The sequence below is a fragment of the Podarcis gaigeae genome, assembly GCF_964106915.1.
Source record: "Podarcis gaigeae genome assembly, chromosome: 8".
Classification (NCBI taxonomy): domain Eukaryota; kingdom Metazoa; phylum Chordata; class Lepidosauria; order Squamata; family Lacertidae; genus Podarcis; species Podarcis gaigeae.
Window position 1 is genome coordinate 18,600,922 of NC_139684.1, and position 27,354 is coordinate 18,628,275.

General features: G+C 46.2%; 1 long non-coding RNA gene across 1 annotated transcript in view; it reads left to right on the forward strand.

Annotated features, from left to right (window-relative positions):
• LOC310850908 overlaps positions 1 to 26,398 on the forward strand; it is a 136,210-nt gene extending 109,812 nt beyond the window's left edge. The window contains exon 5 of the long non-coding RNA XR_014567462.1: positions 26,309 to 26,398. This is a non-coding gene — a long non-coding RNA (uncharacterized lncRNA). The remainder of the gene's footprint in view (positions 1 to 26,308) is intronic.
• The last annotated feature ends 956 nt before the right edge of the window (positions 26,399 to 27,354 follow it).

Below are 27,354 nucleotides of genomic sequence, written 5' to 3' on the forward strand. Positions count from 1 at the left end.
AAGCTGAGTAACACCCAAACTTCCAACAGCATCCTTTGACAGTTGCACTTCTCCAGATTTTGCAGAGCAGTTCTCTAGCCATGTAATGAGCATGAAAATACATATTCTAGGGCAGAGTAAGCCTAAAGATGTGTATATTAGTGAAATCAACATATAAAAATGCATGTTAGGGAAAATTGCTTTGCAAAAATGTGTATATAAGCAAAATTGCATACAAACATGTGTATATTAGGAGAAATTTGCACTTAAATGCCCACAAATTTTCTTGATGACTTTAAAAACACACATACACACAAACAAACAGATCTGAAAATGTTGAGAACTGATGAGCAGAAAAACTAGAAGGAAAGCGAAATTGACAGATTCCTGCCTCCTACCTGTTGCTCAAAGTAGAATATCTGTCTTGTATTCAGAAGATCCTAGGTTCAATCCCTGGCACCTCCAGGTAGCACTGGAAGACAGCACTGCCCGAAACCCTATAAAGCTGCTACCAGCCAGTGTAGACAGTACTGAGCTAGATGAACCATTTATTTGACTTGGTACAACACAACTTCAGGTCATTATCCTCTGTTGACACAAGGGCTCTCCTGTGCTCTCTGATCTGAACTGGTGCCTCAGATGTGCTGGAAGATGCTATTCTGTCCCCAGTGTTCAAATGAGATTCAACTGCAGTCCAGTCAGCTTCTGTACATATGTTAGGTGGGTATTGCCATCTCACCCTTAGTTTCAGGCAGCAGATTGTCTTTGGCTGGCCCTCTGTACAATTAAGAGTGTAAGAGCCTAAGGAGAGTCCTGCTGGGTCAGGCCAAAAGCCCTTGCAAGGCCAGCATCTTGTCCTCACTGTGGCCAACCACACGCCCACTATGGGAAGCAAGCGGGATCTAAGTGCGACACCCCGCTTTCCCCTTGTGACCCCCAGCAACTTCCATTCAGAGGCATGCTCCCTCCGATTGCAGAAGCAGAGCAGAGCCATCATGACTAGTAGCTGTCAATAGCCTTATCCTCTATGGAGTTGTCAAGTCGTCTTTGAAAGCCATCTGGGTCGGTGGCCATTGCTAGTTCTGGTGGGAGCAAATCCCACAGCTTAACTATGTGCTGCGTGTGATTAAGTACTTTCCTTTCTCTGTCCTGAAAAAATATTCCAACATTATGGGATGCCCCCCCCCAACACTGAGAGAGAGGCTTTCTCCCTATCTGAAACGGGCTGAGTCAAAAAGACCCAGTGGACAGTGGTGTCAGGTCCACTGGGGGAAATCATTTAAAGCCTCTTGCCTGCCCCTGGCCCAGAATTGTGTAAATGGCACTGCTTTGACCCGCTGCTGTCTCTCAACCTACTTCGCTCGCTAGATGGTTGAGGGAATCAAACTGGGATCGCTGCCCTGAGCTCATCAGAGGAAGAGTGGGACCCAAAAGTAATAAAAATATTGCGAAAGGCCTGGTTAGATGAAACCAGTTATTTGCTTCAACCTCCATAGTTTATTGCACAAGATCTAGCTATATATGTGGACATAGATGGATCCAAAGACCTTGCAACTGCCTTTTCCAAATCTCCAAATCTGTTGTCTTTTCCAAATCTGTGGAGCAGAGCTTCCCAGCAGTGCACAGAAATCTCTTTCTTTAGGTGGTCCCAGGAATGAACTGGGAGGGTGGGGGGCAGCTTGTGCATTCCTTCCCCGCTCCTCCCCCCTGGGCCCAAAAAAAGCGCCCCCCAGAAAAATAACAACGCATTTGTTAAGTCTGAAGTTCCCATCCCCTCGACAAAAGCTCTCAGATATTTTAACCGTGGACTCGGGCAGGCTGACAGCTCCGATTGTTAACCGCGCCGCAGCGGCAAAGGTTCCAACACCCCCGGCAATCTGCAAAGAATAACGCTCATTAGCGCGATGCTTGGAACAGTGTATCGGGAGGTGGCATCGGGGAAAAGAGAGGGTGGGTTGCATTCCCCCTTACTTTCTGGACAAAATTTTTTCTCACACTTAAATTCATTGAAGAAGAAGGGAGGGAAAGAGAGAGGAGCGCGGTGGTGTGTGTGTGTTGGGGAGGGGGTTGGGAATGAGAGAGGACACCAAAGCTTCAAGAAAAAGTGGATGAGCAAATAATACATTGTTCCTGTTGCACAGAGGGGGGGCCCCCATGTCCCTTTCGTCAGGCCTTCATGACGATTTGTGCTCATGATGGGATCGGGGTGGTTAAGGGTGACCCCCACCTTCCATACCGTTTTGCGCCTGCGAAATCTTGGGGGCGGGCATACTGCTCCGTGTCCATTCGGTGCATGCCTTGTGAATTCCTGCTGAAATCCTAGAACTGTAGAGTTGGAAGGGACCGCGAGGGTCCATCTTTTGTAGGAATATTTTGCCCAATGAGGCTTGAACCCATGTCCCTGACCCACATCTCAGACCCATGTCCTCAAAACCCAAAACCACAAAATGTTTGGGTTTCCTTTTCATCTCAGCATGAGAGTCCCCCCGCCCATGGCAATAAAGTGGTGACGTCGGGTAAGCATTGCAGAACAGCTAATAAAGTGGAATGATGTCTGGACAGTCCAGCATAAACACACCATTAAGGAGCTGTCATTGCATTGGTAGACATGTTGCAGGACGCACCTGCCAATGCCACCCCCCTCCCAGAACACCAACCTACCAGTTTACACTGGTTTTGGTGTCATTCCCTTCCCCAAGAAGAATGATAGTTCCATAAGAAGGGCTCACAGCACATCTGCAGCATGTCAACAAAACTAAATTTCTGGAAATGTCAGGTAGGGACATGCCTTGATACAAAACTGGTATATAAATTCCTAACAGCCTTCACCAAACTGACACCCTCCAGATGTTTTGGACTACAACTCCCATCAGCCCCAGGCAGCAGCTTTCCAGGGTGTCCACCTGGAGACTCTCCTAGCCCTATCTGCAAATGCCAGGGAGTGAACCCGGGACCTTCTGCATGCAGGGCAGGTGTCCTACCACTCAGCTGTGGCCCTTTCCAGTGGTAAGCAATTTGTCTCCTATCTAGTTCTCCAAAAAGAATCAAGGCAGCTCCTTAGATTCTCTACCTATCAACTGAGTGATGAATTGGGGGTGAGTGCTCTCATTTCAGCTCTAATTACAGCAGCCAGTGGCTAATGATGTTAATGCTGATAATCAGTAATAGCTGATACATTTATTGTAGTATTAGTTTAGTTGTTCACATTCTGCTTTCCTATTGAAAAAATAACCAGTGCAGCATAGGAAAACACAACAAAACAATACACCCATTGGAACAACAGTAACAAATGCCCTTCCAGTTTCACGTTAACAGCTACCAAGGCACGTTTGGTCTCAAATGACCATCTCCTCTTACCCTTCCAATCAAAAAAACCCATGCACCATTCCTCCCCTCTATTGACCTGGAAATAGTTTACACGTCCCAAGAGGTCATAGGTCAAAATGCTGCCATTTTCCAGGTCATCACACACTCCCTGAGTGTGACAGCCAATTAGCCACCTGGCTTCCCCACTGCCTCACCCAAGCCCAGTCCTGCCCTCTGTGGGAAGGATTTAGGTCTGCTTCACCTTTAGAATCGCTGTTCTGTTTGCGGAGTGGGCAGGAGTGACCTGCAGTGGTATTGCTAGAAATCTCCCTGTGTTTTCTACTAGATATAGGGACTTCCAAAGGAAGGCCCATAAAGCTTCTGTGGTAGAGCATCTGCTCTGCATGCAGAAATGTCCTGGGTTCAATCCCCACCATCTCCAGGTAAGGCTGGGGAAAGAAACCTCGGAGAGATGCTGCCAGTCAGTGCAGACAGTACTGAGCTATATGGAGCAGTGGTCTGATTCAAGATAAGGCAGTTCTCTATGCTCCTAGGGCTTGCCGTCAGAAATTCATAATCTGTACTCCGGTCAGTTACCTGGGTTTGTGTGTATTTTGAACTCAGAACCCTGTTCACGTGTGGGATGGAATAAAAGCAGCATCAGGAATGAAGTTTTGGGGTTGACCAGGCCTGATATAGAACAATAACAGCAAAACCCTGTACCTAGAAGAAGAGGTGTTTCCATTTTGCTGTGGTGGGTAACAGCACCTATATGATCTCTCTTGGGATAGGGCCATAGCTTAGTGTTAGAGCACCTGCTCTGCTTGCAGAAGGTCCCAGGTTTGATCCCGAATCAGGTAGGACTAGGAATATCCCCTGTCAAACCCCAGATGCCTGCTGCAAGTCTGTGTAGACAATACATCTCCAGGTCCCTTGTATTAAATTTGACTACTGCCTGCCTAAGTAAGCACAAAGTAATTCACTGCATGTGACTTCCCTATTTATGCCCTGCCTCCATTTTCCTCCCTTTCTTCTCTTTCTCCTGTGTCAGACTTCAGATTGCAAGTTCCTCAAGGCAGGGACTGGGCCTCCTGTGCTCTGCAAAGTCCCACAAACAATTATGGTGCTCTATTGAATGAACGCATGAATGAATGGCACTGGTTTTTTGGGATTAGGAGCCTAGGGCTGCACACTCACCATGCATTTAAAGCCCACATCTTCTCCAAAAGAATCCTGGGAGCTGTAGTTTGCTAAGACTGCTGAGAATTGTAGCTCTGTGGGATGTAAACTAGTCTCTACTATTCTTTGGTGGCACAGGAGGAAACAGCCTTTAAACAGGCCTTTCAACACACGAACGGACCTTTTCTGCAGTGGCTCCCCAATCCAGAATGCTCTCCCCTGGGAGGTGTGCTTGGTGCCTTCATTATACACCTCTAGGCGCCTGACAAAAGTTCCTCTTCAACCAGGCCTTTGGTTGACTAACATCCTATCTCCTCTTGAATGTGCTTGAGGGTGGGGGTGAGTTATTGGTTTGTTTTGTTCTTGTTTTATTATGTATTTTGTGTTTTTATCTTGTATTTTTTATGCTGTGAACCACCCTGAGATCTATGGATGAAGGGTGGTATACAACTTCTTATAAAAACTAAAATAAATAAATGCACGGTGTAGATTGTAGCCAAAGAAAACAAGGAGAAATCGGGTTCTGTTAAACCATTGGGAAGTGGGTAATCTTTCAAACTAGCTGGGAGTCCATTTGCGAGAAGCTGCCAGAACTGTAAGGCAGAAGAGCAGTTTTCGAAAGCAGGTGGGGTGGAGAGAGAGCACTCTGTCTTCAAGGTGGTTCGTGAAAGAGTCCACTTTGCCTCCATATGGGACAATGCTGGTCTGTATGGTGATACACCGGCAGACATCTGGAACAACAGGAAGCGGCAACAAGGGTCGCCGCGGCAACGGTGGCTCCGTCTCTTTGATCCTACACCGGGAGAGCTGGGGAGCCGGAGAACCCGCAGGGCCCCGGCCCATTGAGCCTGAAGGGGCTGATTGATGGGCCAGCTTCAGTACGGAGGGAATACGATAAATCAAGGCTTCCACGCCTCCCCTCCCCTGCTGGAAAAATGACAATACTGCTTAGCTCCGGCCGGAGCTTTGATGCCTCTCTGTATCCCAGAGTTCAGTCATGGAGTTGATGTGTCTCTCGAGCCCCTCCTGTGGAAAAGCTGTCTGCAGGAGCTGTTTTAATTCCACAATCCCACCCCCACCGCAACTTCTCTGTAAAAGTAGGCCTGCAATAGAGCAGTTCCCAGGTGTGGATGTGAATAATAAAGATAATAATAATAATAATAAAGATAATAATAATAATAATAATAATAATAATAATAATAATTTATTTATACCCCACCCATCTGGCTGGGTTTCCCCAGCCACTCTGGGCGGCTTCCAACAAAACACTAAAATACAATAACCTATTAAACATTAACAGCTTCCCTAAACAGGGCTGCCTTCAGATGGTCTTCTAAAAGTTTGGTAGTTATTTTTCTCTTTGACATCTAATGGGTGTTCCACAGGGCAGGTGCCACTACCGAGAAGGCCCTCTGCCTGGTTCCCTGTAACTTGGCTTCTCGCAGCGAGGGAACTGCCAGAAGGCCCTCGGTGCTGGACCTCAGTGTCCGGGCAGAACGATGGAGGTGGAGACGCTATTTCAGGTATACTGGACCAAGGCTGTTTAGGGCTTTAAAGGTCAGCACCAACACTTTGAATTGTGCTCAGAAATGTACTGGGAGCCAGTGTAGGTCTTTCAAGACCGGTGTTATATGGTCTTGGCAGCTGCTCCCAGTCACCAGTACCTCTTAACTGTTAACACATAGTGGCCCATCCATGCCATGGGTTGAAAGCACTCTTATACCACTTTAACCAGCCACGGCTCAAGGAACCCTGGGAACTGTAGTTTGCTCAGGGTGCTGAGAGATGTTAGGAGAGCCCTCTTCGTCTCACAGAGCTACATTTTCTGGAGTGGTCTATCAATCCCTCTTCCCAGGGAACTCTGGGAATGGTAGCACTGTGCAGCAGGTGAGGGGTCTCTCAGCACTTTTAACAAATCACAGCTCCCAGAATTCTTTGTGGGAGGACACCGTAACTCTTCAAAGTGGTATGAAGCTAAATGTATAGTGCAGACACGGGGTTGTGCTTTCCAAACCTGTAAAAAGAAATGCTCCATTCTTATACAGTGGAACCTCTACTTACAATCATAATCCATTCCGGAGGCCTGTCGGCTGGGCGAAACTGGATGCTAGTAGAGGCGCCGTTGTGTATGTGCACTTCTGTGCATGCGTTGACAGTGGCAGCCACTTGTGCGCACGAGCAGATGGCAGAAGCCGCTTCCGCGCATGCGCGAATTGCGGCAAACCCGGTGTTTACTTCCAGGTTTGCCGCAGTCGCAACTTGGAACGTCCGCGAGAAGAAGCAGATGTAAGCTGCGATTCCACTGTACTCGACTCCCATGTACATTTACTCAGAGGAAGCTGTGATCCACCCCGAAGGTCTTTTTTGACGAAGGACAGAATCTAAGGGTTGTCTCCAACTAAGTCCTACTCATCATAGGCCCCTTGAAATGAACGATCCTAAGTTAGACATGTCCATAAACGTCAATGGGTCTACTCTGAACAGGAGAAGCATTGGCTCCACCCTAAACTATTAAAAAGAAAACCACAAATGACTAAAGTCTTACTGTGTTCAGCGGGGGGTCCTAGTGCTGGGTAACTGAGCATAGGATTGCAATTGAGCGTTTTATATATATATATATATATATATACACACACACACACACACAAAAGTACAGTCATACCTCATGTTGTGTCTGCTTCAGGTTGTGTGTTTTCGTCTTGCGTCCCACGGCAACCCGGAAGTACCAGAACGGGTTACTTCTGGGTTTTGCCACATGCGCAGAAGCGCTAAAACACACTGCGCACAGACGCACTGCTTCGGCTTACGTCAGTTCCATGTTACGAACGGGCCTCCGGAATGGATCCCGTCAGTAACACGAGGTTCCACTGTAGTTCTAAACTGCCAGCTGTTGTTTTCTATTTTATAAAAAAGAACCATGTTTGTGTAACAATCATGTTAGTCTAACAATAAAATTGTTACATCATCATGCAATTATAAAATCATAAAGTACAGAGCCAGTGACCAGCTTTGTCACTGTCTTAAGTTTGTTTTATTTATTATTTATTTCTCATATTTACATTATTAATTAATTAATTAATTAATTAATTTCTATACCATTTTAAATTTTAAAGAAAAAAAATATCAAAGTGGTTTATGCCACCTTTTCCTCCAAGCAGCTCAAGGTGGTGTTCACAACAACCCTGTGATGTAGGCAAGGTGAGAGACAGTGACTGGCCCAAGGTCACCCAGTGAACTTCACGGCTTGATTGGGGATTTGAAGAATGGCCTCCCAGGCCCTTGTCCAACACTCTAACATTTGCACTACACTGGGCTCTAGCCCAAAAGTGCATTTCAAGCCCCAGTGTGCTAAATGGATCAGCTTTAAGAACAACAACAACCCACAGAGATTCTGCCTGAGTTTCTGTTCTGGGCGTGCCTCTACATGCAAAGGCGAACATACCGAAAGCTGTGAAATTATTCATTCTTGGAGAGAGGTCAACAAATTCCCCTAACCCTACCCTACTCTAGACAAGAACAAAACAACATTTTCCCCCAAGGTGAATTGACTTTCACAAGACTTAGTGATAGTGAGCAAGGATCTGCATTCAGCTCCCCCGTGTGGTAAGATCCCCAAATTACACCTAGATGGACTAGATGGGTTTTTGGCCTGACCGGGTTCTTCTGAAGTTAAATAGGCAGCCCCTCTGACCTGATACTAGGCAGTTTCCAACACAAGGGACCAAGACAAAACTAGTGAAATATGCATGGTCATAATAGACTTCTCTGTGCATTTTGCTGTCAGAAGCTTTAAATGAACAGACACCTTTCCCCCTCCTTGCTGGTGGAGATGAGCAGATCTATCAGTTTCAGTTTCTCTCCATTTCTTATTTTTAAGAGCATAAGAAGAGCCTGTTGGAGCAGGTGAAAAGGCCTGTCATCCTTTTCTCACAGTGGCCAAGCAGATGCCCCTGTGGGAAGCCTGCAAGCTGAACCTGAGCAAAACAGTACTCTTCATTCAGAACAGTGAGCATGTGAAGGCAGACTTCCTCCAACAGTGGAGACAGAAATTAGCTGTAATGGCTAGTAGCCATCCATAGCCTTCATGAATTCGTCTCTTTTTTAAAAATAATAATAATATTTATTACTTTCCCAACAATTTAAACACTACAAAGGGGGGAAAAAGTTAAACAATACAATACAATACAATACAAAAACAAAGACACTACATAACACTAACACTAAGACATTAAACTAACAAAAGAAAACAATTCAAAACACATCCAATAATTTCAGTATCTTATATTTCATTCACTTGTTTCAACGACCTCCTCACACCTCCCTTTTTGTATTCCACTTCAGTTAACTGTTTCAGCAATTCCTTTCCATCTTCCTCTGTTTTCTGTCCTGTAATTATCTTAACATATTCTAACCTTATTTTTTCCCTTTAATACATTAATAATCTATTTGTACTTAATTCCTCTTCATGAATTTGTCTCGCCGTATTTTAAAGTTATCCAAGTTGTTGGCCATTGCTACAGTCACATTTACACAGTGGCACATTTACACATTTATATAGTGCTCTTTTCACTAATATATGCATCTTTGTGCACAGCATATGCATTTTTGCACACATCACTTTGCATTGCAAAATTCAGACAAGTGCAAATTTCGAAGGCTGTCTGTCTCTTGGTTCTCGTTATTTTCTTCGGAAGTGCAAATCAGAGTGGTTCGCCTCTAAAATATGAACTATTCCCACCCCCCATCCCTACATCACTGCACACTAAGCTCGTCCTCACACAGCACATGAATATGCCCTGCTAAGATGACCTTTGTTGCCTGCAATATGTTCAGTTAAGCAGGGGGTAGAGTGTGTGGTTGGGGGGAGAGCACATTTTGTAAAGGCAAAGGTATTTGAGGGCTTGTTATTGTTCTTAAGGCAATGGTTGGTGAAGGGGTCTGGAAAGGGGGCTTAAAACATATTAGAGGGTAGTTAATCCCTGTTGAGCATTCTTCAGGACCCACTCTGAGCCTGGATGTGCTCAAGGGTTTTCCCTTCTCCACTGCTCCACTCTCCAAAATAAAAGTTTTGTGTTATGTGCTACTGCCCTCTATTGGCAGAAAGGTGGTAACAGCAGAACAATTTTGATTGAGTTGGTTTCCTTGTCCCAGCTTGGCATGCTATCCAAGGCTTCTGTCTTTGTCTCTACGTCCCTTCAAGAAGCATGACACTGGACTTGATGGGCAGTTGCTTGGATCCAACAGGATCCTTTTTCTTCCTAGCTCTTACACTTTCTTATAGGGATGGGCGCCCCTGGCCCTTTGGATGTTGCTGAACTGCCACTCCCATTGGCCATGCTGGCTCTCACAGTTGTTGTTGGGAGATGGAGTCCTGCAACATCTGGAGGGCCACAAATTCCCCATCTGATGTGGATGTGACTAAAATCTCCAAGCTGGGGTTGGTGGTGGGTGCAAGTTGTCCATAACGCATATATTGACAAATGTACACATCGCTTGAATGTTAAGGCACTGTGCAATGTGCTATCTGGCAATTTGCAGAATGGAGAGTCTCATTTTGACATAGTATAGGTATCTGACCATTGCCATCAATGAGCCAGTGTGGTGTAGTGGTTAAGAGCAGTAAACTTGTAATCTGGTGAACCGGGTTCGCGTCTCTGCTCCTCCACATGCAGCTGCTGGGTGACCTTGGGCTAGTCGCACGTCTCTGAAGTCTCTCAGCCCCACTCACCTGACAGAGTGTTTGTTGTGAGGGAGGAAGGGAAAGGAGATTGTTAGCTGCTTTGAGACTCCTTAGGGTAGTGATAAAGCGGGATATCAAATCCAAACGCTTCTTCTTCTTCTTTAGCCACTGAGAAGGGGTCTCCTCACCCCTTTGGGCTGATTGGAGCCAATCAGAGTCAACGGAGGTGACCAGACACTGAGGACTGACTCCTAGGGTCACTCTGGAGAAAGTGCAAGGGAAGAACACAAGAGGAGGAGCTGTTCTGTATGTTGCAAAGCTCAGCGTTTAGGAGCACTGAAAACACAAGTTGATTCAGTTTCGGGAGAACAGTGTGCAAATTTTGCTCTGTACAATGGAACTTCCAGGAAAACCCAACTTAAAATATTGGAACACCCCAAATCCTTTGCCTGTGTACATACACGGGAAATCGTAGATCTAGCTGAAAGGTTACACATGGAGATCTCCACTGATTGCTGCCATACACCCCTAATTATTATTATTGTAAAATATTATTTTATAATCTCAGAGGGGTGTGGCTGTGAGGGGGTGTGGCTAATCATCATGAAGGGTCCCTGCACTTCTGAATTTGCCACTACAGGAGTGCTTACTTGGGAGTATGGCATGTTAAACTCAGTGGGGCTTAGCTCTGTATGGACACCTGCAGCAGATACCGGGAGCCTGTGATTCTCCAGATGTTGCTGAAGTACACCTTCCATCATCCGTGGCCATGGACCATGCTTGCTGGAGCTGGTGGGAGTTTAGTTCAGCAACATCTGGCAGGCCAAAAGCTTCCCACACCTAACCTACTGGATTGCACTGTTCCAATGCAACTGGCCTTCAAAATATGCAGGTCTGTGCGTTCCAAGCTCTAGCACAGATGTTTTTTCTCTCTCCCCTCCCACCCCAATAAAAATTAAAGGCAATTTTCATATCTGCTTTGAAAAGGGGGCACAAATTGTCTCAGTCAGCTCTGAAACTTTGGGCCAGCCACAAGACACAGCAGCAGTTTTCCAAATCCCTGAATAGTTGTCCCTTGCTGCCCTCTAGAGGACATGACTAGATCCAATGGGCTGGTGCTACTACTAAGGTGTAGATTTTGGAGGAGCATTATGAGAAATTTATTGATGGCACAAGCAGTTCAACAATGGAACCAATTGTCTCTCCGTCCCTGCTCCCCTCCCACCCCTGGGCAGCGATTTCTTGGGAATGTGCTGGCTCTAGATTTCCTGCCCCGAGCAGCAGGGTAGACTAAATTACCTACAACCCCCCACCCTGCAACTATGATTATAAGAAAAAGTATGATGTGCTGGAATGTGATGCTCTAGGCTGCCCCCTAGTAGCACCTGGTGGTAAAACTGTCCCCTTCCTCTATGCTTAACTGTGAGCAACTAATAGCTCTGCTCTGCTCTGCTCTGCTCTGCTCTGTGGCTGGGTGGATTCCAGACAGAAATTGTGCCCAAGCTCAGTTGATTTACGAGGACAGAGGTTAATATATATTCAGATATATATTAACCTGCTGAGTCTACTTGGAAGAACAAGTGCTGGACTGCTGAGTCAAACACTCTTGTTTGAAATTAAATTCTTGATTTCCATGGCCAAACGAAAAGAAACACTCCCCCCACATAGCAACAGAAGTACTTTTTTGTTTTAAATTCCAAGCACTAATAGAATTTATTGAGAGCTCATTTTGGGAGGTTGTTACCCCGTAGTCCCTTATCACAGTGCTTTTTTATAGGTGACACACTCTTTGTCCTCTTAAAACTGAAGGGACACTGCACTCTTAGGAACTCCCCCTTTAAATGTTTCAAATGTGGAAATGTATGAATGTTCTCTCCACATAGTAGCTTGTCTCCTATATTTTATTTGCTTCTTAGTTGGAAAGAGGCAAGCCCAGAACAGTGATTCACAAGGATACAACGGGCAACCTCCTCTGACTAGGGGTAGTTCAGCTGCATCTCTGCATCGGATCAGCTGGCTGCTCCCCGTCACACTTGATGCAGAAGATTCTGCAGAATGGTGTGTGTGACCCCAGCAGAGACTGATTAGACAGCCAGGCAGAAGCAGTTACTCATGGGGTAGTTACTCACTGGACAGTCTCCTTTGTTGGATGTGCCTCTCTGCCATTTGGGGTGGGAAGGCTGTTTGCTCTGATCACACCTGCTGCAGAAATGGGAGTGCCATTATCTGTCCTTAGTGCAGAGACACAGCAGGCAGCCTCATCTGTGGGCAAGTAATACTGCTATGTCTCTGTACTGCGGGTGGTTGAATGCTTTACTCACACCCGCTGCAGCAATGGAGCATTGTAGCCTTTGCTCATACAGAAAGTGCTCCAGCTCTTTCCTCATTCGGATTGCTTTTTTTCTGCATCTTCCCTGTCCCCTCAAACTCTGCAGTATACCTATTTGAGATTTGGGAGACCCAAACTGTATATGGTCCTCTTAATGTGTCCACCCTGGAGATTAAAATAATGGTTTTATGGATAGCTGTGAGTTTCCTAATTATTCCTAACAAGGAATTTGCCTCTTTGGTGCCAGCTACTGTACAGAAGTTGGGGTGCAGCAAAGCCCCCCCCCCCCCGGACCTAGCAACAGTTCCAATTACTGGAGTGCTCATTCTGCAGAAATCTCTGCTTCCACGGCTGGTCAATATCTTCGGCAAGATAATTAATATTAAAGCACCCGCTTCCTGGAATTATGATGAGTGAGGGTTTGGTTCCTTGTTCCTAAAGGTTCCTCTGCAATTCATTTGGCCAACGTCTTAATGTGCCAGAGAGCCCTGAGCCAACCATTCACTTTAGCAATATTAATTCTCTCTCTCTCTCTCTCTCTCTCTCTCTCTCTCTCTCTCTCTCTCTCTCGTCAGCTTTGCTTACATTGTGATTTTAATTCCTACGCTGTCTATATTCTGTCTCGCTAGCCTTCCACCCCCACCCCCTCACCATTTTCTGGCTTGATTCCCTTCTAGCAAAAAATGGTCTATGCAACTACTTCTGAGTTTAAAAGCCACATTGACATAATGCATAATGAATGGTTCGTTTGCAGGTGGCTGTTGCACTTTGTTCATGCTATTTGTGCAGAGAGAGGATGAAGGCCAAACAGCAGCTGGGGGGCCTGCTGCTCTTCCTTTACATCAACCTTTCACCTCAGTTTTTTTTGGGGGGGGGTCCCTTTAGGGGGCATCTAGTCTGATCCCGCTGTTTGTTGCAGAAAACTCAGTGCAAGAGCAACCCCAACAGATGGCAGCCCAGCTTCTGCTTCAAGACCTCCAGTGTTGGAGAGTCCACCATTCTTCTAAGTCACAGTTGGGTGACTTTTCCAGCCTAAAGGCCACATTCCCTTCCTGGGTAGGAGTCCGGGGGCCATGGAGCAGTGGCAGGTGGGGCCACTAGCAGGAGTAGGCAGAGCATTGAATGTAAATGTTTGCCTTTGTACAAGAGGATAGATTGTATGCACACGCAAGCACACCTTTCCCTATGCTCCATCCAAGGAAGCAAGAGGCATTATCAAGGTTCAAGGACACATTTACAGCCAAGGAAACTGTGAAGCAAGACCAGTGAACGGTGTGTCTGGGGAGAATCCCGGGGCCAGATGGAGAGGCCTGGAGAGCCGCATGTGGCCCCCAGACTTAGGATTCTCCACCCCTGGCTTGCACCGACTGCAAGCAGCTCCCCAGAGTTTTGGAGGTAGGCACCCTGCCCAGCTGTACCTGGAGAAGCTGGGGATGGATCTTGGGACATTCTACATTCCAAGCAGATGCTCTGTCACTAAGCTAAGTTCCTTTCCTTGAGACACAGCAATGAAGGAAGTTGCCTTATACTTAGTCAATCTTGCTCCGGGGATGCTCTATAGAGACTCACTGACCCTTTTGCCCAAGCCTACAGGGAATGGCCTTGAATTTGACAAGCACATTGGCAAGGCAGCCAGGGCAATGACTTGCCTCTCCAGAAGGGTATGGAAGAACTTGGTGCTAATGTCCAATGCCAAGGTCTATCGGGCTTGCATGTTGAGCACGCAGCTTTATGGAAGTGAGTCTTGGACAACTTGCAATCACCGTAAGTGATGCCTCAACGCCTTCCACATGCACCACATCAGGAAGATTTTGGTCATCACATGGCAGGACAGAGTATCAAGCAAAGATGTGCTCTCCCAGGCCCACATTCCCAGCATGTTCACATTCCTGTCTCAGTGACATCTGTGCTGGGTTGGTCATGTCCACAGAATGGAAAGTGGCAGGATCCCCAAGGACGTACTCTATAGAGAGCTGGCTTCTGGCACCAGGCCAATGGGCAGACCAACTCTGTGCTACAAAGATGTCTGCAAACACAACGTGAAGGCTGGTCACATCAACCCTGCCCTGTGAGAGTCCCTTGCAGACAACTACAGCACCTGGAGGCAGAGGTGGAATCTACACACACACACACATTAAAAATGCTGTGAAAATGCTTTTATTTAAAACATTTTGAATAGATGATAGATAGATAGATAGATAGATAGATAGATAGATAGATAGATAGATGATAGATAGATAGATAGATAGATAGATAGATGATAGATAGATAGATAGATAGATAGATGATAGATAGATAGATAGATAGATAGATAGATAGATAGATAGATATAGATAGATAGATAGATAGATAGATGATAGAGATAGATGATAGATAGATAGATGATAGATAGAATTTGCCATAGCTCACCATCGCCATCCAGTGTCACATGTGTATACAGTGGTACCTCGGGTTAAGTACTTAATTCGTTCCAGAGGTCCGTTCTTAACCTGAAACTGTTCTTAACCTGAAGTACCACTTTAGCTAATGGGGCCTCCTGCTGCCGCCATGTTGCTGGAACACGATTTCTTTTCTCATCCTGAAGCAAAGTTCTTAACCCAAGGTACTATTTCTGGGTTAGCGGAGTCTGTAACCTGAAGCATTTGTAACCTGAAGCGTATGTAGCCCGAGGTACCACTGTATTGCACTTTGCAACACACTTAAAATGTTTTATTTGCAGCTATATTAGCTTGAGTCCAGGCAGTCAGGATGTGCATCCAAAGCTGTGACCAGAGAAGGAATGACTGTTGGGAAGAGCTCAGAAAGATGAAACACCCTTGTGCATCTGCAGCAGCACAACCAGATGCCTTCCTCTGCCCCAGCTGCAACAAATCATGTCTCTCCCACGTCAGTCTCTACAGCTACTGCAGGCGCTGCAGGCTTGCGGCAGTTCGGCTTCACCCCCAAAGGCACACTTTGCCACTGTCTCCTGAGATAGACAGATGCCAACAACTTGCTCAGTTCTGTTGACACTGACAGGTGCCCCCCTGTCCCCAGTCCTACTTGGTGTTGCCAGAGATGCTCCACCACTGAGTTATGCCCCTTCCCTTAAGATGTAATGAGCTGCCTTATACAGAGTCACAAGGACGCAGGTGGTGCTGTGATCTAAACCACAGAGCCTAGGGCTTGCTGATTGGAAGGTCGGCAGTTCAAATCCCCACGACAGGGTGAGCTCGAGTTGTTTGGTCCCAGCTCCTGCCCACCTAGCAGTTTGAAAGCAAATCAAGTGCAAGTAGATAAAGAGGTACTGCTCCAGCGGGAAGGTAAATGGCATTTCCATGTGCTGCTCTGGTTTGCCAGAAGCAGCTTAGTCATGCTGGCCACATGACCTGGAAGCTGTCTGTGGACAAACGCTGGCTCCCTTGGCCTGCAGAGCAAGATGAGTGTGCAACCCCAGAGTCATCCGCAACTGGACCTAATGGTCAGGGGTACCTTTACCTTTATACAGAGTCACAGCCATTGGCCTACCAGTAATGTCTACTGCCCAGGGTTTCAGGCAGGGGACGTTCCCATCCCTACTTGGATATGTCATGGGGACTAAACCTGCATGCAAAGCAGATGCTATGGCCCTTCCCCAACTCTCTCCTCTTGCCTTGTTGCGAGGCTGTCTCCTTTGTCTGGGAAGAGGGGCATTTCATCTGAGAAGGTACCTGATGCCAGGCTGGGGCAGGGAAAGTCTCCATTTGTTGGTGAGCCTGGGAACACTGCCAACGAACTGAAAGCATTGCTCTGAGAGCGGCTGCGACTGGCAGCCAAGGGCCCTCCATGCGCTGTATATCTCTCTTTAGTTAGCTCCTGTCAGGAGGAAATGCATTTTTTACTTGCCTTTCTGGCACCCAGCTCCCCAGCGCCTTTCAATTAAATTAATTGCTACAGTGAATTTTCGCCTCTTCATTACATTAAGCACTCTCAGACAGGCTCCTTTTCTGAAGAGTTTCATTTGCGAAATGGTTTTAATTTTTTTAATGTGCATGTGATGGTGGGAGAGGGGGGTAGAATTGGACAGGGTGGCCAAGCATCTAGCATGTTGGGCTTCCAACTGGTGCTGCAATGCTTCAGCACAGTGCTAATTCCAGGTTTGGGGAGTGAGGGCACGAGCCAGGTGTTCTTGACGTGCACCCCTCCCTGAAGGCCACCACCACCTCCTTCTGCCCATTGGCTCATTGCTGGCACTAACTGGCAGCAGCTCTCCAGTGTGTCAGACAGAGAGTCTTTCTCAGCCCTACCTGGAGATGCCGAGGACTGAATCTGGGAGTTTCTGCATGCTCTCCCACTGAGTTATGGCATTTCCTTCAAGACATAGGACGCTGCCTTGTATGGAGCCAGACCCATTGACCCATCTAGCTCAATACTGTCTACACTGACTGGCAGTGGTTGTGCAGGGTTTCAGACAGGGAGTCTCTCCTGGCCTGTTTGGTGATACAGGGGAAAAGATAATGATCATTGGCTTTTTTTGAGTACCAAGAGAAAGCTTTAATTACTCCTTTGTCTCAGGACACACAGCAGAGTCATCAGGAATTGCATAAAGGTTAAATGACTGAGCTGCAGCAATAAAACTGCTGGCACATCTGCAAAGCTAAGCAGTGGCTGGTATGGTTTCAAACTGGCCATGTGTTGAGCTATCTGCATTGCAGGAGATTGGACTAGATGACCCTCGGGGTCCCTTCCCACTCTATAATTCTATGATTCTAAGTACCGATTCAAAAGTGGTTTCTGCTTCAAACTCACTAGGTAGCCTAGTGAGGCTAGCCATATATTGACCTACCTTATAGGGATGTTGTGAGTATTACAGCAAGATGTGAAGTACTTTAAAGACTACCCAGGAGCAATGTATACTTTTACAGTACTATCAATTTACCCTAACTACAGCACTGCAGTAATGCCTACCAATCAGAAGATGGCACCACGCTTTACTTTTAGCTAGAAGCCAGGTTTCTCCGTAGACGCTCCAATTCACTGGGGTTTTCTTTGGCAAAGATGCAGAATCCAGAGGGGGCATCTGCATTCTTGCAGTGCAGACACAGGATCAGATGTTATGCCTTATTGCTCACTCGCTTGAAACCCCAGAAGGGTTTCATTTTACAGAGGGACTTTTCATTCATCCATACAAATTTATTCAGCCCATGGGCACATTTGCAAACCGGAGAAAGTACTGTAGGTGCCACATTTTTTATTATTCAGGAAAGGGGTATAGCTCAGTGGTAGAACATCTCTGCTTTGCTTGCAGAAAGTCCCTGGCACCTCCAGGTAAGGCTGGGAAACTCCCTGTATGTGACGCTAGAGAGCCACTTCCATTTAGCATCAGCAAGTCCTGAGCTAGAAGCACCTATGGACCTGACTCTGTTCCAGGTATGCTTTGACCTCTCTTTCCGGGAGATGGTGCAGACTGGTCCTAGCGGCTCTGTTCTGCCTCCATGGTGGGAGCCAGAAGAATACCAGTTGCTGGAAACTGCACTATTGGAGAGCGCTTTTGTGTCCAGATCCTGCTTGCGGGCTTCCCACGGGCATGTTGCACCTTGGGAGACCAGGGTTCAAATCCCCACTCAGCCATGAAGCTCACTGGGTGATCTTGAGCCACAGTCACAGTCTCTCAGCCTAATCTCAGGGTGGGATTAAAATGAGGAAGGGGGAGAACTATGTATGCCACCTCGATTTCTTTGGAGGAAAAGGTCGGATACAAATGCAACAAATAAAATTGGCAGACACTGGAGAGACCTGTCAGGAGTAAGCATGGACCAATGGTACTAAATAGTATGGGAAACAGCCCTACTAGAAAAATTAACCAATAAACTGAAACTGACACGGGGACAAACAGAAGAAGCCCCTGTATGGCTCCCCTTTATCACACACACAGCCCAACGAGACAATGACAAAAATCCACCAACAGCATACAAATCAATATGGCTAACCTGATTCAAAACATCCACCCACCCCACTCACACACGAAAACAAAGACCACCACAGCCAACCACAAATGAACAACCACACCCTAGGCCAACCCCAGCCTCTCTCACCACCAAAGGAACACAAGTGAACAGCAGAGAACCTGCACAAGCAACGCTGACACCAAACCCTACATATGGAAAGTAAAATAGAAACATTGCCACCCGACCCCCCCATCTCCCCCCCACCTCTTCCCCCCTTTTCTTCCTAATGTCTCAACAAATGAAACTGATTTGTAAAAATGTTACATGGGGGGGAAAGTACGAGAGAGAGACATTGCACACTTTTGTAAATCAACAAAATCTTTAATAATACACACACACACAAAAAAAAAATAAAAAAATTGGCAGGCCAACTGTGAGAACAGGACGCAGGACTAGATGATCAGTTGGCCTGATCCAGCAGAGCTCGTCCAATCTCCTTATGCAGCAACACTAGGGTAGTTTAATCTGAGTTGGTCTTAGACAACTGCTTTGCACTGGAAGTGTTTCCTTTACTGTTTTAAGAAATCCAGTTACCAGAAGAAAGAGAAAAGGGTATTAAGCAGCAAAGCACTCAGTCCAATGAGGCCGTAAAAGTGGAGCCAGGAGGAAGCACAGAAGACCGTCTGTTCCCCTCGTCCTTCTCGCTCAGGGCCTGCTTATTCATTCTCCTCTTTCTAAGTACTGGCTCCAGCAGACAGCTCCGCCACACTTTATCATCCCCAGAAATAGCAGCCGAAAGAGGGGGAGAGGGAGGGGGAAGAAAAGAGGGTCTCTTCACTGAGGGCATTTCACTTCCCTCTCCCACAACACTTTATCTCCAGCACCCAGTCAAGGCATTTGCTGCCGCTGTCACTGGGGTATCTCAGATAGGCAACTCCAACCTGTGTCTCCTTGCACACTGGGCTGTTGTATGACGTTATCAACTAGGACAGCTGCAGTTTTCTGGTACCTGTCCCCAGGCTGGCACTGCCAGGCACCTGCCGATGACTCCACTCCAGCAAGCATTGGTGGCTGGTTTATTAGGGTAAATGAAGTAGTGTCCCACCAACCTCAATCTGCCCTCATAGGAAGATAGGTGCCTTATACTGAATCAGACCATTGGTTCATCTAGTGTGGTCCAAAATGGCACCATGCACCTGAGAGATAGCCATAGCCTTAAGGGGGGGGGACCCAATGTTTGCTGAAGTACCACCCCCCCCCCAAAAAAATCTAGTAGAGGAGCAACTCTGTAATGCAACATTTGGTTGCAGGTTCCACTTATTAAAAATCTATTGGCAATTTGAAATTTAGTATTGTTGACCTTGTTGATCAAGACAATGGCAGCATCTGTTTTTACGTCCAAATTTGCCTTGCTGCACTCAGACCAGTACCCCTGATCTATTTGCTGGATCACAGCTTTACCATAGGTGGATAAACTCTGCATGGTCATTGTCCTCAAACAACCAAGGCCTTTCATTTCCCATTAGCTATTCAGGAGGATTATATCACAAGTCACTTTAAAACACAGAAACACAAATTTTGGTCTTTTGCAGACGTTGCATAACGTTTTGATCCCTGCACCGGTGGGTCCAAATTATCATTTATATGAATAGAAATCTATGTTAGGAACATAGGGAGCTGCCTTACGCAGAGTTCATCTAACCTTTGAGCAATGGCTGTTTCCCAAATGCACCATTTAATGCATAATGTAAAAATGTTCATGTACACAAAAGTTAAAATGTCTATAGACAATAGTGCCTTCATAAAATCACATTATTCCAAGTATTCAGCAGTCCTCAGTATCGCTGGTATTCAAATGTGCAAACACTCAACATCCATCTGGTAAACATTTGTCAGTAAATATTTGCTCTTTGGCAAACTACAAGATCCAACAATGGACTTTAATCCTACTGCAGGATTTTCTCCACACGTCCAGTCTTGAGGCCAAAACACATATTTCTGTCAGTGGTGTAAGCAGTGGTGATGGTTGGTTGCTGGTTGGTTGCCACTATTGCTGGTTCTGTGAAGCCCTTATCGCCCTTAGTTACATTTGTCCCCAGATTGTCATTATTCTTTGGGAAGGTTCAAGCACACACCAAAAATTCAAGTTTGTGCAATTAGGATAACAGGATCCTAGAATTGTAGAGCTGGAAGGTATCCCAAAGGTCATCAAGTCCAACCCCCTTCAATGCAGGAACCACTGGAATCTACAGTTAGTTGAATAGAGTGCCTTGCTATTCTGGGTGCAACAAATCCACTCTCTAAAAAAGAACAACAGGTTTGGTTTTATATTTTGTTGGGGTTTTTTTTGCAGTTAGGATAATGAATGGAGAAGTGTGGGGTGAACAATTGAGGGAGTGTTGTTATGACCATGGTTCAAACAAATCAGGCTCATTGTTGAGTAACCACCCTGCAAACGAATGAGAAGGAATGCTCAAGAAAGACCAGACACCATTTAACCTTCGGGCGAACTTTGTGCAAGCAAATAAGAATGAATAGGTGCTGTAGGAAGCAAGAGCAGGTGCCCCCATTTTTATTTCCCACAATCCCCTGGAAAGAAACTCCTTTGGGGGGATTGTGGGTAATTAAAATGGTGTCCAATTCACAATCTAGCTGTTTCGTGTGTGTGTGTGTGTGTGTGATGTGGAGAGGGGTAGCCCCAAGGCCAGTCTCAGCACATCAGTGCGCCCCCCCCATCATAGGAACATAGGAAGGTGCCTTATATCAAGTCAAGCCATTGATCCACCTAGCTTAGCATTGTCTACACTGACTGGCAGTGGCTTGCCAGTATTTCAGACAGAGGTCTCTCCCAGTCTGGCATGGAGTTGCCAGGCAATGAAACTGGGACCTTCTACATGCAAAGCAAAGGCACTTCCACTGATCTGCTGCCCCTCCCTTGCCCAAGGATGCTAAGTGCTGACTGGCCTGGAGCTATCCCCACCAAATATTTTATGCTTTCCTGCATGCTCTGCAATTACTGTAGGAGGTCCATAAATAACCTCCCAGTGAAGGTAATCTAGAAAGTGAGCAGCAGATGATCCAAGTTAGGGATGGCGGTGAGGAATGGCTGCTTTAAAACACACCCACTCCCACCCTGCAGCTAGGATAATGTGCTGAGGAGTGCATGTCTTTTAAGAGCTGGTAATGAAGTCAAGACGAGGTCAGTTGTGGGAAAGCAATGATGGACCTGAACAAAGAGGCATGGCGGGAGGTTGCTTTTCCATCCTGTGACAGCACAGCACGCCCAAGGCAGATTTGGGGAAGCTGTCTGCGCTTCTTCTAAAACAGCAACAGATTAGACCGGGGTGAAGGAGCCTATTCACTCCAAGGGCCACATTCCCTCTGGTGCAACATTCCAGGGGCCATGTGCCAGGGGTGGGCAGGGGCAAAAGTGAGCAGAGCAACGAATCTGAATGTTGCCTTCATACCTTCATCCTCAAACAGCACTCTTTCCAGGTGTGATTTCCAGCACCTAACCCTAACCAGGTTAGTAGGGTGGTGGTTCTCCTGGGGGCTGAACGGCCATGGAAGGCTGACTTATGGGTGGAATGGAGAAGCCTGGGAAACAGCAAGGCCAGCCGGCTGGATTCCCTGACAGGAGGAGCAGCCTGTGCTGCAAGATTCTGTTGCAGATCCCACTATTACCAGTCTGGACCAGCACCAAGGCAGGTCACACAAACAGAAGCCCCTCCCCCTCTGTTTCCAATGTCTCCTGCACTGGTAAGGAGCTTCAGTCATCACACACACAAACAGCATTAGGCTGATCGCTTAAGCTGCCTTGCCCCTCTTTGAAGGAGGTGAGTTGGCAGGCACCTCGAAAGAGGAGATGGAGGATAAAACCCAGCTGTATTTGGGTACTCTGCTTGAACTGAAAAAAGCATCAAGAGTTCTGGGAAAGAGGTTTCCAGTAGAAAGAGGTGATATTAAGATTCAAGGCACGGTTTTCTTCTTCTTCTTTTGGCACAAGCCCCCAAACTGTTGAAATACCAGAGCTGTATCTCATGGATGCCCTCCACGCCACAGGGCAGAGGACTGGCTGCTTACAAGGGTGCGGGGGTCTGGAATGTCCCTCTCCCTCCCACCCATTTCTCTTCCTGCCCCCCTCCCCCTGCCCTCCATGGCAAGGGGGTGGGGAGGCGAGGGAGGCGGAATAGAGAGATTTCCAACCTGCAATTCTGCAGTTCCCTTAAATCCATAAAAACAGGATTAATGGGTGCAAACTGTCAGGGAGAAGATAATTAAAAGAGAGAGAGAGAATTCTTGAAGTTTAGCCAAATACTTAATGTAACCATTGCCATTGCCATTAGCGTGGGCAAGAAAAGAGAAGGGTGAGGGGGAAGAAAAGTACTAAAAAAAACTTAAACCCCCCCACCCTCCAAGCTCTTAAAAGATTTTTCTTTCTCCTATAATATATACATCAATTTCCTTTTAAGTCTTGTACAGAAGGAAGAGATTAGTCCATAAATAGGAGCCCCTCTTTTTTCTGGTCGCCAAACCTCAAAAAGGTTGTTATAGTACTAGAAAGGGTTCAGAAAGGGGCAAAGAACAAGATCTAGGGGCTTAGTGGAGCAACTGCATTGTGAGGAAAGGCTGGAACATTTGGGGCTTAGAGAGAGGGGGGCGAGTAGAGGGGGGATGTGATAGAGCTGTATAAAATGAAGGTGGGGGCTTCATGATAATCACAGCCAAGTGCACCCCCTCACGGCCACACACTCTTCTAAGGTTTTGTTGTTGTTGTTTAGTCGTTTAGTCGTGTCCGACTCTTCGTGACCCCATGGACCAGAGCACACCAGGCACTCCTGTCTTTCACTGCCTCCCACAGTTTGGTCAAACTCATGCTGGTAGCTTCGAGAACACTGTCCAACCATCTCGTCCTCTGTTATCCCCTTCTCCTTGTGCTCTCCATCTTTCCCAACATCAGAGTCTTTTCCAGGGAGTCTTCTCATCTCATGAGGTGGCCAAATTATTGGAGCCTCAGCTTCAGGATCTGTCCTTCCAGTGAGCACTCAGGGCTGATTTCCTTCAGAATGGATCGGTTTGATCTTCTTGCAGTCCATGGGACTCTCAAGAGTCTCCTCCAGCACCATAATTCAAAAGCATCAATTCTTCGGCGATCAGCCTTCTTTATGGTCCAGCTCTCACTTCCATATATCACTACTGGCTTCTAAGGTTTGAATACTGTTATATAAGATAATAGTAATGAGGAATGCAATGCAGCAATGATCAGTGCAGATCCCCATGTGTTGACTTTCAGCTAAATCTTCTATTTTCTGTTCACGGTGGTGGGCAAATGATTAGAAGTGCTCCAATACCTTTTTTCGGAGTGACTTAAGGTATGTTTCCTGCAAAGTTCCGTTGCAGGTAGCAGGCCTTGCATGCCATTCCCTTGAAAACAAAGCCCCTTGCGTTTTCAGTGAGCTGAATGTTTAGCTTTGGGATGTACAGAACAACTCCTCCCTAGTGCTCTTCCAGCATGCCTTCTCCAGGGTGACCCTAGGAGCCAATCCTCAGTCGCTCACTTCCATTCTATTTCATCAGCTCCAATCAACATTATCTACCTTTAAAATTGATCAGATTTAGGGTATTATCTTTGTGTGTTACATGAGCCTGTGGGGAAGGGATAGAGATCCAAAAACAGGAAGCCCTGGGGGGTGGAAGTCAGCAGCTGCTTACTCATGAGTAGCCCTACCAGCAATCAGCCAGGAAAGGTTGCAGCTGAGGAAGGGCCTGGGCCTGGTAAGATGCTGCAAGCTTCCAGGCTGAGGCTGATGGCTTATTGGCCTCAGAGGGCGGCTGGGAAGGAAAAGCATGAGCAGCTTGTTTTAATTCTTCCACAAACTCTAATCCAGAGCTTTCTGAACTGTGTGTCATGACATGTTTGCGTGTCGGCTGCGGTGTGTAGGTGTGCTGTGGCTGTATCTCTTATAAGGGGTTAGTTTAACCTCCGGTTTGCTAATAAAACTGAATTACTGCGTTGCAAAATGATGCATGTCTAAAAAGCGTGTCACCAACATAAAATGTCTGCTTTAATCTGACAAGAAGTCAGCTGTGCACATATTATACCTTTGAAGCACATCATTTTCCCTCAAAGAATTCTGGGCACTGCAGTTTCTTAAGGGTTGCTGGGAGTTGTAACTCTGTGACGGGTGAACTACTACAGTGCCCAAAATGATTTGAGGGAAAGAAAAGTGTTCTAAATGTGTAGCGTAGACACAGCCTGAGAAATAGGGCTGACTCACGGCTGGAAACAGTTTGAATGCCTGGGTGCATTCAGGATGCAGAGAGCAAGGAAAAAACAAAACTACCTATGAGCACATGCAGAGTGTGGCAGGAAACCAACCGCCACTACTCAGGTTTGCCAATTTTATTCACTTTCACAATTCTGCGTAGTGCTGCTAACCATAGCCCTTGCCATTTCCTTGAAATCTCAGGGGAGGCCAAAGGAAGAGAAAGGAGCGTGGAGACCTGCCTTAACCCCTGCCAGAACCATACACTGCAACATTTCTCGGATGAAAATAGAGACCATAATCATAATCATAGTAGCAGCAATATTTTATTTATGCGCCCACCCATCTGACTGGGTTGCCCCATCCACTCTGGGCAGCTTTCAACACATTTAAAAATAATAATAAAACATTAAACATTTTTTTAAAAAAACTTCTATATACAGGGCTGCCTTCAGATGTCTTCTAAAAGGTTGTATAGTTAGTTGGCTCAGGGATCGCATAACTCCATACCCTCCAACATTTCTCTGAAATGAAAATAGGGACATTCTAAGGAAAAGCAGGACATTCTGGAATCAAATCAGAAACCAGGACGGCTTCTGTAAATCTGGGACTCTCCCTGGAAATTAAGGACACTAGGAGAGTCTGGTCCAGTAATATCTGCAGTCCAGGAGTTGAAATGGCTGAAAATGGCTGTGGCCCACCAGTCACAAAATGGGGGGTGGGGGTGGGCAGAGCCAGTCACAAAATGGTGGGAGATGGAGGTACTGATGACTTTTGCACCACCAACTTTAAACACTGATGACTTTCCACAAAGAACCCTGAGAAGCATATTCGTTAAGGGTGCTAGGAATTGTTTGTTTGTTTGTTTGTTTGCTGCATTTTGATTTCACTTTTTTCTTTAAGGAGCATACATGGTGGCATACATGGTTCTTTCCCTCCTCATTTAATCCTCACAACAGCCCTGTGAGGTAGGTAAGGCCAAGGTCATGCCGTGGCTGAGTGGGGATTCGAACCTTGGTCACAGCTTTCCAAACTGTGTTGCGACACGTTAGTTTGTCGGCTGCAGTGTGTAGGTGTGTCGCACAAACGCTCCCCACACTCCTCCCGGGGCTGGAAAGGGGTTCGTTTAACCTCTGGTTTGCTAGTAAAACTGAATTACCTTGTTGCAAAATGATGCATGTCTTAAAAAGTGTGTCACCAACATGAAAAGTTTGGAAAGGGACTACAATACCCAATATTCTTTTGTGGTGTGGTAATGTGCTTTGACTGTGTGGTGTGTGTGTAGTACAGAGAGATTGTTAAGGCGGATGAATTTGACGGATTGGTCTAAAATAACCAGCCAAACCTTTAGCTGTCAATCCTTATGAAACAGGAACTGTACGAAGCAATTTGTGTTACGGGAATGGTTTTTAAATAAAATGGCAAGAGGCCCTTCCTACAACAGGGGGATTGTTGCTGTATTAGCAATCAATCAATATTCTATCATCCTTCAGATTTTTTTTTTATCTTAAAAAGTACCATCACGGAGGGGGTGTAATGTTTTATTTGATAAAGAGCATGGCTGCATTTCCCCCCTCTGTCCCTCAGATCTCCCCCCACTCTCGCTTAGCCCAATTTATCTTCTCCCACTGCTTTCAAATGCCTCTTAAAAAAAATTCTACAGGAGGAATTGCAGAAATCCATTTCCTACGATGCCGCAGCGAGAAAGAGAAGCGTTTTTATTTCCCTGTTATTAGCCCCGTGACAAGGTAAGTAACTTTGAGAAGATGGATCGCTCAATGAAGCATTTTTACTTTCCCAATTAATCCAGGCATAATAGTAATAAATCCACCAGGAGCGGTAATTAAATACAACCGGTCTGTGGCATCCCCTAGTTGCCAGCATGTCAGAGGTAATGTACAGGAACATCCTTCTCCTGGAATTGGTTGAGGGAAAAGTCAATTGTGATGGGATGCCGGAGGTGGAGGGTGAGGTGGGGGTAAGGAGAGAAGGATGTCAAAGGCTTGAGATCACGGGCTTCCCCCCTTCGCTGCTCCCATCTACAGAGAACAGATTTATCCCATCAATCCCTGCTAGGATGCCTCTGCTGTTAAAGATGGCAGTCCAGCCCCAGTAATACAATTAACCTCGGTGCACTTTTAAAATGGGATTTGCTAATGGGGAACCCTTTTGTGTGTGCGTTCCTGGCCTTTTCAAAATTAAAAGAAGCGCTCTGGCTTCTTCGGAACTTGATAGATTAGCTCGTGCCAGGCTGAAATGACATCTTGTCGCGACAAAACACGTTTTCCTGAACCCACGTCCGTCGGAATGCAAGTGTGTGTGTGTAGATGACATTTGTAATGAAAAGTCAGCTGGCAGGAGGAGAGGATGTGTAGCCTTTCCTACTTATTCTCCCCTGCAGTGACATTCAATAGCATAACTGATTTACAAAATTTGCTACGGTTGATATAAGAATACAGGAAAAGCCCTGCTTAGTTTGTGCAGTTAAAAAAGGTAAAGGTAAAGGACCCCTGACAGTTAAGTCCAGTCGCGTGACCTTAAACTCTGAACTTCGGTTCAGTGGTGGGGAATCTTTTTTTCCCCTTTCCAATTTGAGGGCCGTATTCCCTTCTGCATACTGATGGGCATGGCCATAATAATAATAATAATAATAATAATAATAATAATAATAATAATTTATTTTTACCCCGCCCATCTGGCTGGGTTTCC